Raw genomic sequence first — 16,898 nt, 5'->3', positions numbered from 1 at the left:
GGTTTTGGCATGAATTTGAATCTTTGCAGTAATATTTGGCGAGGGTCCCCTAAAATCTATCGAGTTACAATCAAAGGAATGTGTGTGGAAAATAAAACAATGGCCTCACCAATGCTCAGACCCACAAACTGAAATAAATATTCGAATGAATCTTTTGAGCTTTTTTGCGCATCCGTTTAGCCCTCAAAGTTGTTTGTCATTTGCTGTTTGCTCTTTGCCGTTTGCCTTATAGGCAATTGGCCAAAATATAAGCCATAAAGCTAACAAGCGTTGCGACCTTGACGTTTTAACTGTTCGCCACCTGAAGCTGTGCGACCGTAATCAGCTGGCGCCAGGCGACGACCATTTAATCTGATCAGCGATTATCACGTTTTCATCATGCTTTATTGATATCATAAAAATGATTGTTTTTGACTCTTTGAGCCCTGCTATAGATAAATAAATGCCAACAACATATTTGAAATTGAATCCATTTGCATAATAAAATGTTTTCAGCATTAAAATTCGAAAGATCCATAACTAAGATAACTGAATAGATTTGCAAATCATCGGCGCCTCAAAGATGCATATCAGCGATAACTTTAGCTATGACTAATCATAGCTTGGACTCTAGCATAGCATATATGTATATATAAACGACTTTCGGATATAACGCGTTGGCTAGGCCTGAGATAGCCTAAGCCTCTGTTAATGGAGTGTGTAAATTCTTTTGTGATTCTCATCAATTTCTCTTCCCATTCATGAGTTTGCTAATAGTTTTTTGTCTTTGACCACATTGGAGAAGTTGTCAATCAGGCCCCCGAGGCGAAGCCACAGCCTAAACCTAAAAATAATTTGTCTTTCTTTTGTTTATGGCTCCGCCCAGACCTCTGAGCCGTGCAGCCAGCTGCTCTGCTGCTGCGCTGCTCTCAGATGGTATGCTCGGTATTTCGGTTGATGCTGATTCGGCCTGCCACCGCCTAGCGCTGGTGGCAATGCCATATGCAAACTAAACAAATGTAAGCATATTAAAATAAACCAGCTACAATTTCAAGGTCTCGGGCGCCACACGCTCATAAAAGATGCACGCAGCCCCAACATAAAAACTAAGACACATAACAAAAGTTAAAAAGAAGAGAAAAACATAAACATAATAAAAAGCAGCAGAGGGCGCCTCACGCACAATAACAACAACAATTGGTAATAGCAGTTGGACAACTTCGCAGCATCAATAAATGAATAAAATGTGGCCTAGTCCGGGACGGAGCTGACAGAAGCGTTTTATATTAATGTCCCACAGGCCAGACGGGCTAATAGATCTATTTTATCGAAGCGCTTATCAAGCCTTCAACTGCGAGAGCACAGCCAGCCGCGAATAATAATCAATGAAAAATGCATAAGTATTTTTTCGTAGACATTTATTGAATGCCATTTGAGCAGCGGCATCTGAAGCCTTCGTTTTTTTTTTTTTTTTTTTTTCATATTAGTGAAAATCTTAATTACCACCATGCTATAAATTGGAGCATTAGTGGCTTCTCTAAATTCTCGAGTTTATCTAAAAAAATTGCAAATCTTCTGTCATTAGTTGCCGCCAGTTTAACGAGTTTGTTTAGTTCTTTCTTCGAATTTGCATAAATGTTTGAGCTGCCGCCAGCTAAGGACTTCTTTCGAGAACGTTTCCGCATGCCAAAGAAAAAAAAAAAAAAAAAAAAAAAAAAAAAAAAACAATGTATTAAACAACATCAAAGTGGACTTAAACAAATGCAAATTTTGCCAAGCTTGGCTCGCAAATAAATTATGGCAATTATTGCAGACCACAAAAAAATAAAATCCCCACAAGAAAAAAACAAGAAGTTAAGCTCATAAAAGATCAAATTTTAATAACTCGTCACCTATAAAGAAGAAACATCAAATCAAATTATTGGCAATTTACATATCTTTGGCCAATTTATTCGTCAATTTGCCATAACGGTCGAAGTATTTTGTGTAAACAATCAAGTATCGACGACAACACCAGCTGATGGCTGGGCAAATATTTATCAAATAGATGAGTATAAAATGAATGAGACTGGGGCAAGTGCTAACAAATATTTTATTGCCATAAATCAGGCATAAAAATTCACAAACAATTGATGCATGTGCAACTAATCAAACTCTGCATACGGCGTAATAACCAACTGAAGCACCTCCAGGTAAAAAAGCACCAAATGGCTGCGCATAAATACGCAGCTTGCTGTGAGTGTCCCCGCGCCCACAAGTAGGCAATAACTTATTTTTGTTGCCTGCTTGAGGACACAGTCTTGGGCATAATCGCGTCTAAGAACATCTTGGCAGTTAGTATGGGGTCCACGCCATGTTTAGCTGTCACATGTGGGCTGCTTTTTATTTTAATTGCGAACATGCCTACACATATTGCCCACGCATAATGTCCTCGTGGTGCTATTCATGAAGCGGCGGCCCTTTCAAACTCATTTGCGCGTAAGGATTGTAGCCATACAGCACTTTCCAAGTGCTGTCAGAGCCACTGCCAGCAGCACCACCACCACCAGCACCACCACCACCAACAACAACAACAAATGTGTAATGACAACAACAACATTGACAAGCAGCCAGCGACTTTTGCATGTGCAAATTGTCGTTTAATTTATTAAGCAGCGAATACGACGGCTTTTAATATAAACATACAAAACATTAATTACACACTTACACACCCGCACACAAAGTTGTGCAAATGTTCTGTAATTAGAAAATAAAGCACCCATTCGCAAACACCCACACACTCATACACATACACATGCGCGTAAGCGTGAGCGCACTGTCATAAATTTGGACCACAGGGCCTAGGCTTCATGAGAGATCTCCACAGTGGAGTGAGCGTAGTGACGATAAAAACAAAACAACATGGCACAACTAATCTCCCAGCGGAGAGCATCGGGTAAGGCTGCTGGCTGCATTTGGCCGTTGGCCTCAGGTTGAAAAACGGGTTGGCAAGCTAGACAACTTTTGGTTTCGACTATCACCTGGTTTGTTGGCCTTTTCGAGGCGCGCACACCCGCTATGAATTTTATGGCCAGATTGAACTTGAAGCTGGGGCCACAGCTGATTTGCATTTCTAATGAATTCAATGCATTGGAAAAGCTACAGGCCAATCGACAGCACTTTGGCACTTTAAGAGTACAAGTTTTGAGAGAATGGTTTTATGTTAAACAAAATACATACAAAATACTGAAAGTGCACGGAAGTATATACTAAAATACCAAGTCAACTGGAATTTATAGCAAATACATAAATCACACAAATTATTGCCTAACTAATAAACTACAATTTTTAAGTTTATTTTAAATATTTTTATATATACCTTTTCATTTAGAAATCACATTATAACTAATTTCAATAAGTTAATCTCTAATGAAATTAGTTGTCACACAGGTTACATTTAATTTATTTACACCTCTTTTATAGCCCGTAAAATGACAATTATAACATTTTTACATATTCAGCAACCGATGATTTGTTGTCATTTGCAGTAGAGATGCGACAAATTAAATTAAATTTCCATTTAAATGAATAAATTGTGAAAATAAATGGTACTGTTGACACTGTTTAGTGTCAGTCTCGCCGCTTGCCGAAAATATAATTGTTGCATTTTATTTACTTGGCCCGAATTATGCTAGATACATAACGAATTCATGCTGGGTCAGCACAATTACCGAGGACCGCCCACGGTGAATTTTCATTGTTTGTCCGTTGACTGAAATACGGATTTTAATCGTGCTCTATCCAGCTCTCTATCTCTCTCTCTCCCTCTCTCACTCTATTTGTTTCTATCTCTTTAAGTGCTTGACAAGTTCTTTGTTTAATGTTTTTTTTTTTTTTTTTTTTTTTTTTTTTTTTTTTTTTGAATATCTTTGTAGCGTGTTTTGATGCAAGTGAAAGTACACGGTGCGTATACTTGATGCGAGCTAGCTTGTGTCTCTGAAATGGTCGTATTGAGTATTCTCTTTCGGCACTGTTACTTCTGCTCACTATATGGCTCGCCCACAGTTACTGTTTATGCGCCGTACATGACAATGAGCTCAGGATTCATTCGGAAGCCCGACAATATCGCGCTCTGCTCACACTCGTCACGTCTAGAGGCTTTAGGTGAGAGGACCTGCCCGCGCAACCTACTGAGGCGCATATTAAGTGCTGCCATCATATAGTTATATCAAAAGTGACTTTGGCACGTGTGCCGCTCATCCGGCTGCCCGTCCACTTGACATCAGCATCCCACGCCAGACGTTTGATGTGCAGCCGATTGTAGGTGTCCAAAATGGAAAAACTAGCAAACGAGGTAATAACAATTCCTGAAACGTTGTTGCTGCTGTTGCGATGTTGATCTTTGCGCGGTTTAATCAATCAGCAAAGCGTTGCACGTGTCTCTGTTTGACCAACCGCACGCGCTTCTAAGTCTGCTTAATTTATGATCTGGGTCAGTGGCAAATATATGGAAATCGAGGCCCAACCGGGGCTTACTGATGAACGATTCATAAATTCTTTGCATAGGTTATGATACTCGTATGAGCAGCGCCGAGTAAGTAGCAATGCCAAATACCTCTAGATATTTTTATTCTTTTTTTTTTTTCATTTTTTTTTCAGTGTACGTGCACAGGTGACATAGCTGTCAGTAGCTGCTGCCCGACCACCACCACCGCGATGACAGTTATCTATGCGTACCGACTATATTGGAAGCGCAGGCATGGCAGGCAGTCAGGCAGCGAGGCAGCCAGGAAGGCAGTCAGGCAGATATGTTTGGATATTTTTTGCTCTATCAATATGCTTCGTCCAGGGTCACAGTTGGCTTCAACGTATTTCAGAGTGCGTCACGTTTCAAATTTATTACGCAAAATATTCTTCAATTTAGCGCGCCTTCCTTGTCTACGCTCGTAAACACCTCACCGCGACAGCGCTGACATTAGGCAAGCGCCACATGCTGACAGCAAATTTCAGTTTAAGTGGAGGCCAAGTTCAGAGCAGAAAAAAAAATTAAGAAAAAAAAAAATATAACCAAAAAACTGGAAGTGGTATAGATGACTTTCTAATTGAGTCAGCATTTATCTAGAATGATAAAATATTTGAAGTTTCGACTGCTGGTAAAAAAAAGTGCGAATAATTTTCAGAATTCTTCGTATTAAATAAACGTTACAAGAAAACAATTTATGTAAAAAGCATACAGAATATAAAAAGATCTCTATAAAACACAGGCTTTTTGCTATTCAGCCCATTTCTGCTAATTCAGCAAATTGTGAATGCCTTGAAAGCGCGTACATGCTCTAATATTGTGAGAACGTAAGGCAAATAAAAAAACCATGGCAGAAGTCGCTTCTGCAACAATTTGGCTATGTGCGCATGAATGCCAGAGCGGGTGTGTGAAAAGGTGTCGACTGCCGAGCAAACGCTTATCAATATTTGCACAGTTTCGGGGTGCGATTTTTTCTGGGGACTGCCTAAAAGGCAAATAAGAAATTCCAAAGTAATCAAAAACTCATTGTATTTCAGCTCTCGCTCTCTGTCTCCCTCTCTCTCTGTCTCCCTCTCTCTCTCTCTCTCTCTCTCTCCCTCTCTTCCTCGCTCCGTCTGTTTCTGTGTGAGCGGCTGGCAGGCAACTATATTTTTATGGTCGTGCTTTGGTTATTGCAAATTGCAAAAGCAAAACGCCTTCGCACACATTGCCACTTAACTTGGCATTCAATTGCCGTTAAGCTTTTCCCCAACAAAACTCACCCCACTTACACCCATACTCCACGCACCCACACAGAGACCCATACACCCACACAGAGACACATACGTTCAAAAAGAACAACAACAATAGTAACATTGACAACAATAAGTACGCCTAACGCGCTCGCCACGCCCCGGAAAAGTTTTTAAAGAAATTTTCCTTTTGTGGCAACAACATTTTTATGTTTATAGTGGGTGCAGCAGCATTGACACTTGTTACAAGTAGCCGCAACGCCATTTTGTATTTTGTTTTTGGTTTTCATTTTCGGTTACTTTTTTTTTGCATTTTGTTTTGTATTTTCGTATTTTCGTATTTTGTGTATTTTCTGTGGTCGTTGAAGCGCTTTTCTATTTATTTATATGAAAACTTTGACTGGCAATTTGCGACTACATAAAAGAAATTTATTTTATGCGACGTTATTTTGTAAAGTAGCCACTTAAACCTAAAGCGCACCACCAGCACCCCGCCACAGCCCCACTGCCCCGCCGCACCCTATCTCACTGTTCATGCCCGATCTGACTGTACGTGACGCTGGCAAGTTTAATAAGCAGTTTTCAAAAGCGTTGCCTGCTTTTCGGGCGCCCCAGCACTCAGTCCAGACAGTAATGAAACATCCGCTTGTCAGAGTCGAAGATAAAGCCTCCGAATTTATTGCGCGCAGTGAATATTGCAGCTGCGATTGCGTTCGAATTTGTATTATTTGAATTTGATGTAGCCTCAAGTATTTGATAAGTGAATGCTCGAGATTGACAGACGGTAATGACTTTATTAATGGCATCTGAGACTTACTGCGACTTACTTTGCGACGAGGGCGACGAGGACGACGAGCACGACGAGGACGACGAGGACAGCGATGATGGAAATGTATGTCTGTGTACAGAAAACTCACCGCTCGATTGCTCAACCTGTTAGTCGTTAGGCACTTCGGGTTGTTGCCTTTGAGCGCAAGGTAAATATAAATGTATTGATCCAAGCAATTAGTGTTAATTGAGTAAATAAACAATATTTCAACATGCGCTCTGCCACATAAAAATAAAGCTAATGGCCGCACAATGACACCAAATTGTCGGTCTCTGTGGCCGTTAGTGTTTGTATCTGTGTCTGCAGCCTGGGCCGTTGAGTCAGTAATGCCATTAAAGGAAAGGCCACAAGGGAATACAGAGCAAGTAAAGAGCATCATTAAGTTTTCCAACTGTCTCAATTATCCCTTCAACTTTCAAGCAAATACAGGCGATATTTAAGCTGAGCCACGAAAGGAACTTAAGTATCAACTAGTGTATGTCCAAGGTTAGTTGTCATAAATGCTACTAAATCAAAATTGCAAGCTGCTCACTTCAGATGGCTTGTTTAGCCCCTTGAGTTGCCGCAAACTCCACTTGTCTGGACTTGAGTTACAGCCACATTGATGTATTTTATGTGCGTGCTAGCTAGACAGAGCTGCAACTTGAGCCGGGCATGACAAACAGGGACGTGCAGAGAAATGACAAGTACAATGGGGCGTACTTTATATGCAGACATGGACAGCAGATTGAGAGACAAACTGGCCACTGAATCGAATCAGAGTTCTCCTCAAAACACTCCCTCTCTCCCTCTCTCTCTCTCTCTGTGTGTTTGCTAAACAAAAGCCAACGGCTCTGCTTTCTGTTTAGAATGCAATGCAAAACTTTGCGGTTGCTCAATTTAAAAACAACACCAAAATTGTAACAAAATGAATTTTTATGACATGCAAATGAATGTAATATTCTGTATGTTTGTGTCAGTGTGTGTGTGTCAGTGTCCGGCATACGCGGTCAAATGCAAATTTTCATTAAAATTGTAAGCACTACTGTTTTTCCAACATGTTTGGGCTTGTCCATTTGTGCATACATTAAAATTCAACGCTAGAACAAAACCCAATTAAATTCCGTCAAAAATCGCTGAAAAGAGCTAAGCAGCCACGCACTAAGGTGACACGTCTTCAATTCATAATTTAATAACGGTTTTATACATCTGCGCCACACTCTCAGCTAGTGCTTGAGTGGGGCTTCAGTTACCCCCCCAGGGCACACGCAGCCCTTAAAGATGCGTGGGTGTTGCGCCTATTCATTCGGTGCGCACACGTGTATGAGTGACTGAAGGAAAATATTGCGCACATAAAACGTGTGTGTATGCGTGTGCGTGTGTGTCTGTGTGTGCTGCGCACTTTCATTGTGCTAAGGCGCTTTAAAATGATTCTTCGCAACCACTAAGAAAACCCAAACGATAAGACCCGCAAATAGACCTACAATGGGACTGCCAAGTGCGCACTGGCAATGAGGTTGAGTAAGGGCTCTCGATGTGAATGGAACTTGATAAATGGAATTAAAAACTGAGAATTTATTACACTAATTTATATATATAGCGGTACTTAGCAGAAGAGCTCGCCGATTGGACGAGTCAGTCGGGAGTGGAAATAGGCAAATATTCTCTACTCAGCATATTCATGCCTATGCAGTGAATTTAATGGCACTAACTTTGGTTCATATTGTAAATCACTTTGCATATTACCGATACAATTCTATTCTTTCTTTAACAGCATTTTACAAACCATATGTCATATAAATAAAAGCAATTAGGACAGTTTTGACAGCAGAAAAAAAGGAAACATGTAATTTATGAAAGACATAAAGAGGTAAGCTTAAACGGGCTATTTTAGCAAATTTCGACCGGAAGCAGGTGGAATTGGTTGATGTGTTTTGTAGCACGTCAAGAGCAGCTGCATGCAATTAAAAATAATTAAAAGCCAGGTGCAGGCCAAAGCAATGAAATATCTGGCAAGTCCTGCGCAAGGCCAAAGGCTGAAATGTATGCCTTTGAGTTGACGGCACATGCAGAATGTAACCGAGCTATGCCCAAGCCCACGTCCACGCCCGTGTCCATGACCATGCCTATAGCCATGGCCACGCCCATTGCAGCAGCGTTGCAACCACAGCTCCAACAATTTTGGCCCAAGAAAAACAAATGAATTTCATTTCCGGCAAATTTGTGCTAGAGCAAAAAGATTGCTAGCCGCAAATGCCAGCGACGAAAACTATGAAAATTGCTAAACTTAAGTTCTCTGACAACTTATTTGTTAGCGTCGTGTAGCGCTGCGCCGCGTCGCAGCGTTGTAAAAGCCGCAACTAATTACAACAAAATTGTCATTAGTTTCAACTTGTCGGCCGCACAACGAGCAAAGTTTTTGTTCATGTTTTACCACTTAGTTGCTGGCCGGGTGGGAGGGGGTTGGGGGTTGGGTGTTTGGTTGGGATTTTTACTGTGGCAGCGTCGTCTTCGCCATTGCCATTTTTTGCGCGTTTCCGTTTCCTCTGCCGATGCGCAGCCGTTTGGAACAGTGCCAGCCCAACATGCACTTGACTTTTATGGAAGCAACGGGAGCCAAGCGACAAGAGCGGAACGGATACATTTATAGAGTCGTGCATCCGGTATCCTGCAATTGAATGGCCACCCCTGTCTGACTGGCAACAGTTGGCATTGACCATATTAGCGTGCCCGTGCCCATGCCCAAGCCCATGACCATGCCCGTGGCTCTGCCATTCCGCAGTCGCAGTCGCGGAGGCGATGGGGACGGCGACGGACACGGCTAGTTGACAAATGAATTATGTTCAAAGGGAGGTGCAACAAGTTATGAATTTCTTGTTGCTTTGCCGTGCTTCCCTTTGGCCACCAGCGGTTAATAAATTGCAATTTAATTTTTTGAAATGCAATTACTTTGTCAACTGAAAGCGTGTATACATATATGGCTTATTAGTGTAGTTAATTGATAAAAATTTATAAATACTCATTTAGTCTCTGAAATGTATATAATATACTTAAGTAAAATGACTATTTAATATTTATTAGCCATTTTCCAGCACATACATATATACATACATATGTATATATTTTTAAATTATTTATTATTAAATTTATATCAACATATATACGTACATATGTATATATTTTTAAATTATTTATTATTAAATTTATATCAACTGCATATTGAATTACTCTCTACCTGTATATATTCACATCGCTTCAGCTCTGTTCTTTTAATGAAGTATATAATATATATTGAATATATTATATTGCGTTGGCCCTCATTTAATTGGCATTTGACCCCAGGACCTTTCTATTTGTGTTTAATTTTTGTTTACACTTTCATGCGGTGAGCTTGCTGTAATTAAATAAATAAATTAACTTGGTTATGGTTTTCTGTTCATGTAGAGCTTAAAATTCTCGCACTCTTTAAGGCACTTGCATGCTTTAAGAGTTGGGCAATTTAAGACTTCGTTTCACTTATTTCATTTAATTTCGCCTTTGTTTCGCTCGCCTTAATATTGGAGATGACGGCGCTCACTCGATCAACATGATTTATATAGCATACAAAAAAGTTGCCAAGCAAATGCAGTCGAGGACGGGCGAAGCGCTGCGTTTATCTGCACACAGCCGGCACAATATACTGTGACCCATATAAGACATCTTAAAGTTGAAAGCGGGCTAAGAGTTTGCAACTGGAGGCATCTGAAATCAAACAAAAAGTTTAGATGCTGAAAAATGGGAATGGCGGCTGCTGCTGCTGCTGCTTACAAGGCAAAGAATTGTCTTGCCCTGTGTAGGCACGAGTTGCAAAACTTCTTTCATCTCTGCCATGGCTCGCGTGTGAGGATAAGACGCACCGGGTACAATCCATCATTGCGAGCAGAGAAGCGGAGGCGAGGAATCATCAACATGGAGCAGCAGCAGCTGAGCTCGATTCACTTTGAGGAGGCACTGAGCGCTGCGACAATATTTTTCAATTTTCCTCAGCAATCGAGCGTTGATAACAAACTAATGCTGGTTGCATTTAACTTCTCGCTGATGCTGTAACAGTTTCCGGATAGGGAAGGGGATGAGGGAACTTTTCCCGGCCACAACGACAAAGATGCCATTTGAGTTCATTTGTGTTAGCAGAATAGCCAATTACGTATACGTCATGTACGCCGAGCTGCACTGATTCCTGTTTGATGAGCCAGGGGAATAAGCAATTGAGATAGCTCAAACTTTGCCAAAATACACACACACACACATAAGAATTGCACTTTTTCTGTTCTCATAAATAAACTGAAATGCTTTTGAAGCTATCTGTTTGCCGAGTTTCGAGTGCTGGATGAATACTCATTATTTTTAAATTCTGTGAACTTCAGGTTTCTTAATACATCGCTCTGTTTACTGAGTGTTCTCTTGTTATTTAAATATTTTATCCCCGAGTTAAATTGTCAATGCTCCGATCCAGTTGCACTTGAAAGTGAACAAATGAAACTTTGTTTCTCAAAAATGTGCATTAAAATGTGTTTATTGGCCTGTCGGTCCCTTCAGCTTTATACCAATTTCATTTCATTGGCTGTATTTTTTACATGATTATAGCGGCTTACAAAAGGGGAAATAATTATAAAAATAATGAAAATATCGCTTTACAGCTGCAACGCTTTAACTGCAGCGCTCATAGGCACGTCCTCAGTAGACCACATTCAGCGGAAAAGGGACGAGCTGCCAAGAACATCCACTGCCGCTGGCTAAATAACCACATGTCCGTCATCAGCTCATGCGTTTGGCCGCTCAATGCAACTGCCCTTGTTTTTGTTGTCCGACCATTGCGTTTATTAATGAGCGCACATCAGTCGATCTACCACAACGATGCAGCCAGCGACTGGCCCTTATCCAAGCAGAACATCATTGTATGCCATGCTATGCAGTGTACACACACTTCGGCGGAGCACTGTGCGCGATTGTGTGCAGCATCACGTGCTCATTTGAATCTGTGGTGGTCTCCGATAATCACAAACCAAATGTATGCAAATTGCGCCCGCAATGCTCTTGTTCTTACTGCAGTTGCCAACCAATTTAATCAGATTTTTTCCCAGTTGGTCCGTCGATAAAGCGCTCGAATGCCAACAATTGCCAGACACGGTCTGACACACACGCACGCACACAGACACATATGAGTGTGTGTGTAAATGCAAATTAATTAACTGAAGTTCTGCTTGGCAGGAATGCAATTAAAGGAATTTAATATAGCGCAATCGAAGGATATTTCACAGTCAATGTCGTGAATGCCCTGCTGCGATTCGCGCAAGATATTTCGGTTAATTATTGTGTTTCCTGCCGATAAGATTCAGCCATTGATTAATGATCACACATTTGTGTCTGTATTTCTTTCATTTCCCGTGCTCAAAAAGTTTTCGTAATTTCAGTTTCATTGATACGTAAAGCTTACATAAATCAGCTTGAATATGTGTTTACTTTTCATTTCAATTTGAATTTATTTTAACTATATTCTACACCCTTTTGTCTATTGAGAGCAAAACTAATGAGGTCTTCAATTGCATTGTAAATTATGTGTATTGCCTGTGCCGCTGAAACTTTGTTCTTTGCGTGTGTCCATGTCCGATAGCCAGAATCAAGTCAAACTTGGTGCAGCTGGCTCTGGCCTCGGTTGAATTCGTTAACTTTGCCAGCCAACTGCGCAAATACAGATAAAGTTTAGCCCTGCGGCTTGCCCTAATGCCAGCCAGCACTATTTCTAACAATTTTGGTCTTTGCATTTCGACTTCACTTAAAGCACCCAAGTTTGTTAATGCGAGTACGTGAGTGTTGTTCAGATTCGCAGACACTTAGTATTTCACCACCTGCTACACGCATCATCTCAGTTCATCGATGCGGCATCATCGCATCGTGCCACAATACTAAGACAACAACTGAGGCAGGGCATTGTCTATTCTCCTTTCAAGTCGCCTAATTCAAATGCTCGTCGGCAGCGTGAGCTCCCAGCTCATTGTTGATGTGCGAACTTCAATATGACGGACAGCCCACCTTATGTAACCCGAGTCGGGCGTCATTGTTAAGAGCTCGCTCACTCCGGCGCAGGTCAGTAATTGTAGGGAGCATCAATACGTAGTGATAGTTGAGACAGTATTAATAAATTCTGCACGTACTGGGCCGCCCATATAAATCTGTTTCGAGCTTACCCTTATCCTTGAAAATTGCAATTGCAAACCAGCAGAAACAGCAGTAGCAGCAGCAGCAGCAGCCGCCGCAGCGACGCCAACTCAGGACGGTGGAGCTTGGCAACAAAGTGTAGCTGCCGAAGTCTGATGTTCGCAGAAACAAAAAGAGGCTCCAACACCAGCAAAAGATACGCATTCCAGGCTTTGAAAAAGTTATAAAAAAAAAAAGGTAAAGAGCAAAGACAAAACTTTGCGTGGGCTTCCAGGAAAGGAGGGGGAATGAGACAGCGACAGCGACGACGGCAACGACGATGACGAGCATTGCCCTGGGGATGTGGCCCACTCACACAGTCAGCTAATAAAGGCAGCAGCTGCCTTTTGGATAAGCCACACGGATAAAGCTGGCTTTTTTAGGGGCAATGTTTTTGTTCTGCCAACTGCAACAGTTTCTGCGGCATTCCAGCGCATGCGCACTTCAGCGTCAGCAAGCACCAACAAATAGCAACAGGCTACATGACAAAGAAAATAAGAAAACAACAACAACAACAGCAACATCAACTTTTAGCTCAGCCGCAAGTTGCAATATAAATTAAAGGACCCACATGGCATTTTTATGTGCAAGCAGCAACGTTAAACGACTCCTTCATTATCCCATATTTATAGAGACATCAGACATTTTGGCATGATCTCGTATTTTAGATAGATTCTATAATATGTGATAAAGTTATAGAAAAACCTTTAAATTTGTAGCAACTATTTCTCAATTTATATATGATTACTGTTAGACTAGGAATATATACCTCAGCATGGTTCACATTAATGTAAAAAACAAACAGTCTTTTATAAAATAAAAGAGTATATTGGTTTTGGTTCAATGAGCGTCCATCTAAAAAAGTCGTTTCGGTGCTATTGAAGCTAGAAAATAAACTCGGTCAAATTTTCTCGACATACTTACCATTTATTTTATATAACAGTAACGCTATTATTGTTAAAATCTAGAAATTCGAAATAAACAAAAATTAATTGGTCGGTACAACATAAATCTAGCATTGCTGGGAATTATTTATACGCGAAAATTCTTTAGTTAAATTACTCCACATTGATGTACCAAACACACTTTGGGGATATGCCAAATGGAATACAATTCCTATTTATCATCAAAAATTCGCGAGATATAGTAAAGTCGAGTCGAGTCCTAAGTGTTCCATTTAGCGGGGTACAATTTATGGAGACTTGACTGTATATACATATGTATATATAATACACATTCCACTCCGCGAATAGCTGTGTCTTTTTATAGTATAAGAAATTTTTATACTCTATTGATTCACTAAACATATATATCTTTTGATAACGTTGCACATCGAATAACGGTATATTTTCCAGTTTGGAGCGAGTGCCATTTATGTTATTGCCAATTTATTGCAGACATTTTATATAATTTAGTAGAAATACCAGGAGGTCGGTGGCGCTGAACTGCGCAATGCTTACTTGCTTTTGATGAGGTATTGTGCTTTCATTTCATACAACTTTTAATGGTCAACTTCTTTCCGAATAAATATTTATTAAAGCAAAAATTTTATTACTACGAAAACACCATTTGCAATAAAAATATTTGACTTCCCAATAATTGTCCGCATATTTTCGCATTTGCTTATATATGATTTGCTATTTACTTTACGTTACTTTTTGTGAGCAGCTCGAAATTTGCATCTTTGCAAAGCATCGAGCTGTCTGCAGTGGCGTTTGCTGATAAAAGATTTGATTAATTGTGAAATCAAATCGCTGCTGACCACTTAACAAGTTTCTTCCATGCTAAGCTCCACGCTAATAGTGCAAATTATGCAGGCGCACAGACATTTGGTCTGGGCAGAGGTTTTTGTGATGCTGCTGTAGAGATTCTGGTCGCGCACCCTTGGAGCATTGTGGCAGCTGCTGCGCTTATTTAAAATTTATGAAAACGCATCAGCTGCACAGCACGCTCCAATATTTGCTAGATAACTCAGTAACTGGCGGAGGCAAACAGCACGATGAGCTCGCCCAAGGACTAGAACAGCACAGGACACCTGCGTGCGTGTGTGGTTGTGTGTGTGTGTGTCTGCAGTGCACGCTGGACATATTTCACCAGCTTCGTTGGCTAGCAGGAGTTACACCACGCAGCATCTTTTCTGAATTTATGTGCGTAATGTGAAAAATTTCAAACAACAAATGTTGTAAATTTTTGACACCCGTACCTGCACACACACACACAGGCACACACTTACACGCCAAACAACGTGTACGATTGTTTGTATATGTGGGTGAGCAAGTACATTTTGTGTTTAGCCAAGCATTATTCCATTATATGTGACAGGCAACGACAATTGGTTAGAGTCGTGACGCAGACAAACCATGTAATGAGCGCACTCGCTGACCTGCGCTGCCGCAGGCTGCTGGCTCCAGTGGAGTGTATTAAAATGTGACAAACTGCTTTTAGTTAAGCCGCAACAGCATCATGCATAACGATAACGACAGCTTCTGGTCGCACAAAAATGAGATTTTGATTAATGCGCAGCACATTTGGTGGCGCAGGAGCTGGAGCGGCATTAGATGCGACATTGCCGAATTCCCGCAGTGTTTCGTCTGCGTGGCGCCTGCACTTGAAATGTTGAGCAAATGCAAATGCAACGAGGCCTCAAGGGCATGCTGCTGCATTCATTTGTCTTGCTCAGCACGCGGCAGGCAGTGGACCTGCCCTAAGCAGAACCATTGCACTTGACACCAGCCCTTGCGCATGCAACAAGGTTTTGCGTCAGCAGCAAAAGCAAGGGGAACAGCAGTAATAGCAAAGGCAACAACAACCAGAATAGTAGTAACAGCAGCAGCGGCAACGGGACTAGCACCCACTGGAGGCATCAGTTGACTAGTTCTGCACTGTAATTCAATTGGTTGGCATTAAATATTTAAAATGCTGACGCAGGTATCTTCTGCACAACCTACGTACGTTTCTACATTTCGTATACGGTCTGAAATCGAATTATGCACGTTGCACATACGCAACGTTAGCCAGCCCCCAAGCGTTCAATGCCTCCCAGTGCCGAGAGCTTCCGCTGAAACCATGCTTGGCTAGATGCTGCTTGATGTTGATGTGATGATGTTGGGCGCCCAACAAACTCTAACGATTTTTACATTAAGAGCGAACGAACGCCCATCTGCCAGCCAACTGTCTATCTAGTTGACAACCTCAACAGACGATGTTTCCGACGAAGTTTTGTTGCGCATTCTCTAAAATGGAAACATCTTCCGTAATGCCATTAAGCTTGATGTCACCAGCCTCGTGCTGTTACCCAAGCATCACATGATTCTTCATGAATAGATTCACTCTGTTTAATGGTTGTCTTTAATTTCCTTAACTGCACGTGGAAGATATTTTAAAAATGTAGCATCTTTAATTTAAAAAAAAAAAAAAAAAAAAAAAAAAAAACAAATACAAATACAAATACAAATAAAAAGCCTAAATGACATTACGTTTTTAGTTGATTATACTTACTCAGGACAATAATAATTTATATATTTGAAAAATATACATACCTTATATATACAATACATATATTTGAAGAATTTTTCGAGCATGAATACAAGCTTTAAAAATCGCATATATTTTCATGGAATTGTGTTCATAATTTTATAGATTTTTTCAAATAATTTGAATATGAGGCTCAACTCCAAATCTCTCCGTCAATTTAATTTATAGTTACTAACATCACTTGTTTATTATAAGCTGGCAAAAGTTATAACTGAAATTTAAAACACGTAGATAAGCTGCTTTAACCATGGTATGCCACATTAAGCCTCGTTGCGGATTTACCCGACATCATGCAACTCACTAAAAATAAACCCGATGGCACAGGCTAAACTCTCGTTGCCAGGCTATAATCTATGCCGTATAAAAATAGCACGGCTGTGTATTTGTGCTCGGATGTAACAAATGGCAACACACTTTTCGGCCATTTGACATAATTCTCCAACTTTTTGCGTGGGCTTTTATGCAATACCTAAATAGAAAGTTGCCCGTATATAAACGAGGTTCGTCTGATATATTGTCGTCCTTGCCATGGAACTGTAGAAGTAGGCTACATTTACATATCACAGGCTACCCTCGATTATTTCCCAAATATATATATGTATGTGTGTGT

General features: G+C 40.7%; 1 long non-coding RNA gene across 1 annotated transcript; it reads left to right on the top strand.

Moving 5' to 3' along the window:
• Positions 1-3,891: 3,891 nt before the first annotated feature.
• Positions 3,892-5,184, top strand: LOC149270625 (uncharacterized). Its single transcript, XR_016268492.1, has 3 exons — positions 3,892-4,312; positions 4,382-4,552; positions 4,618-5,184. It is a non-coding gene; the product is annotated as an uncharacterized LOC149270625 (long non-coding RNA).
• The last annotated feature ends 11,714 nt before the right edge of the window (positions 5,185-16,898 follow it).

The sequence above is a fragment of the Drosophila arizonae genome, chromosome 2, assembly GCF_054131065.1.
Source record: "Drosophila arizonae isolate 15081-1271.41 chromosome 2, UAZ_ARI_1.0, whole genome shotgun sequence".
Classification (NCBI taxonomy): Eukaryota; Metazoa; Arthropoda; class Insecta; order Diptera; family Drosophilidae; genus Drosophila; species Drosophila arizonae.
Note: the sequence above shows the minus strand (reverse complement) of the source record. Positions and strands in the feature narration are given on the sequence as shown.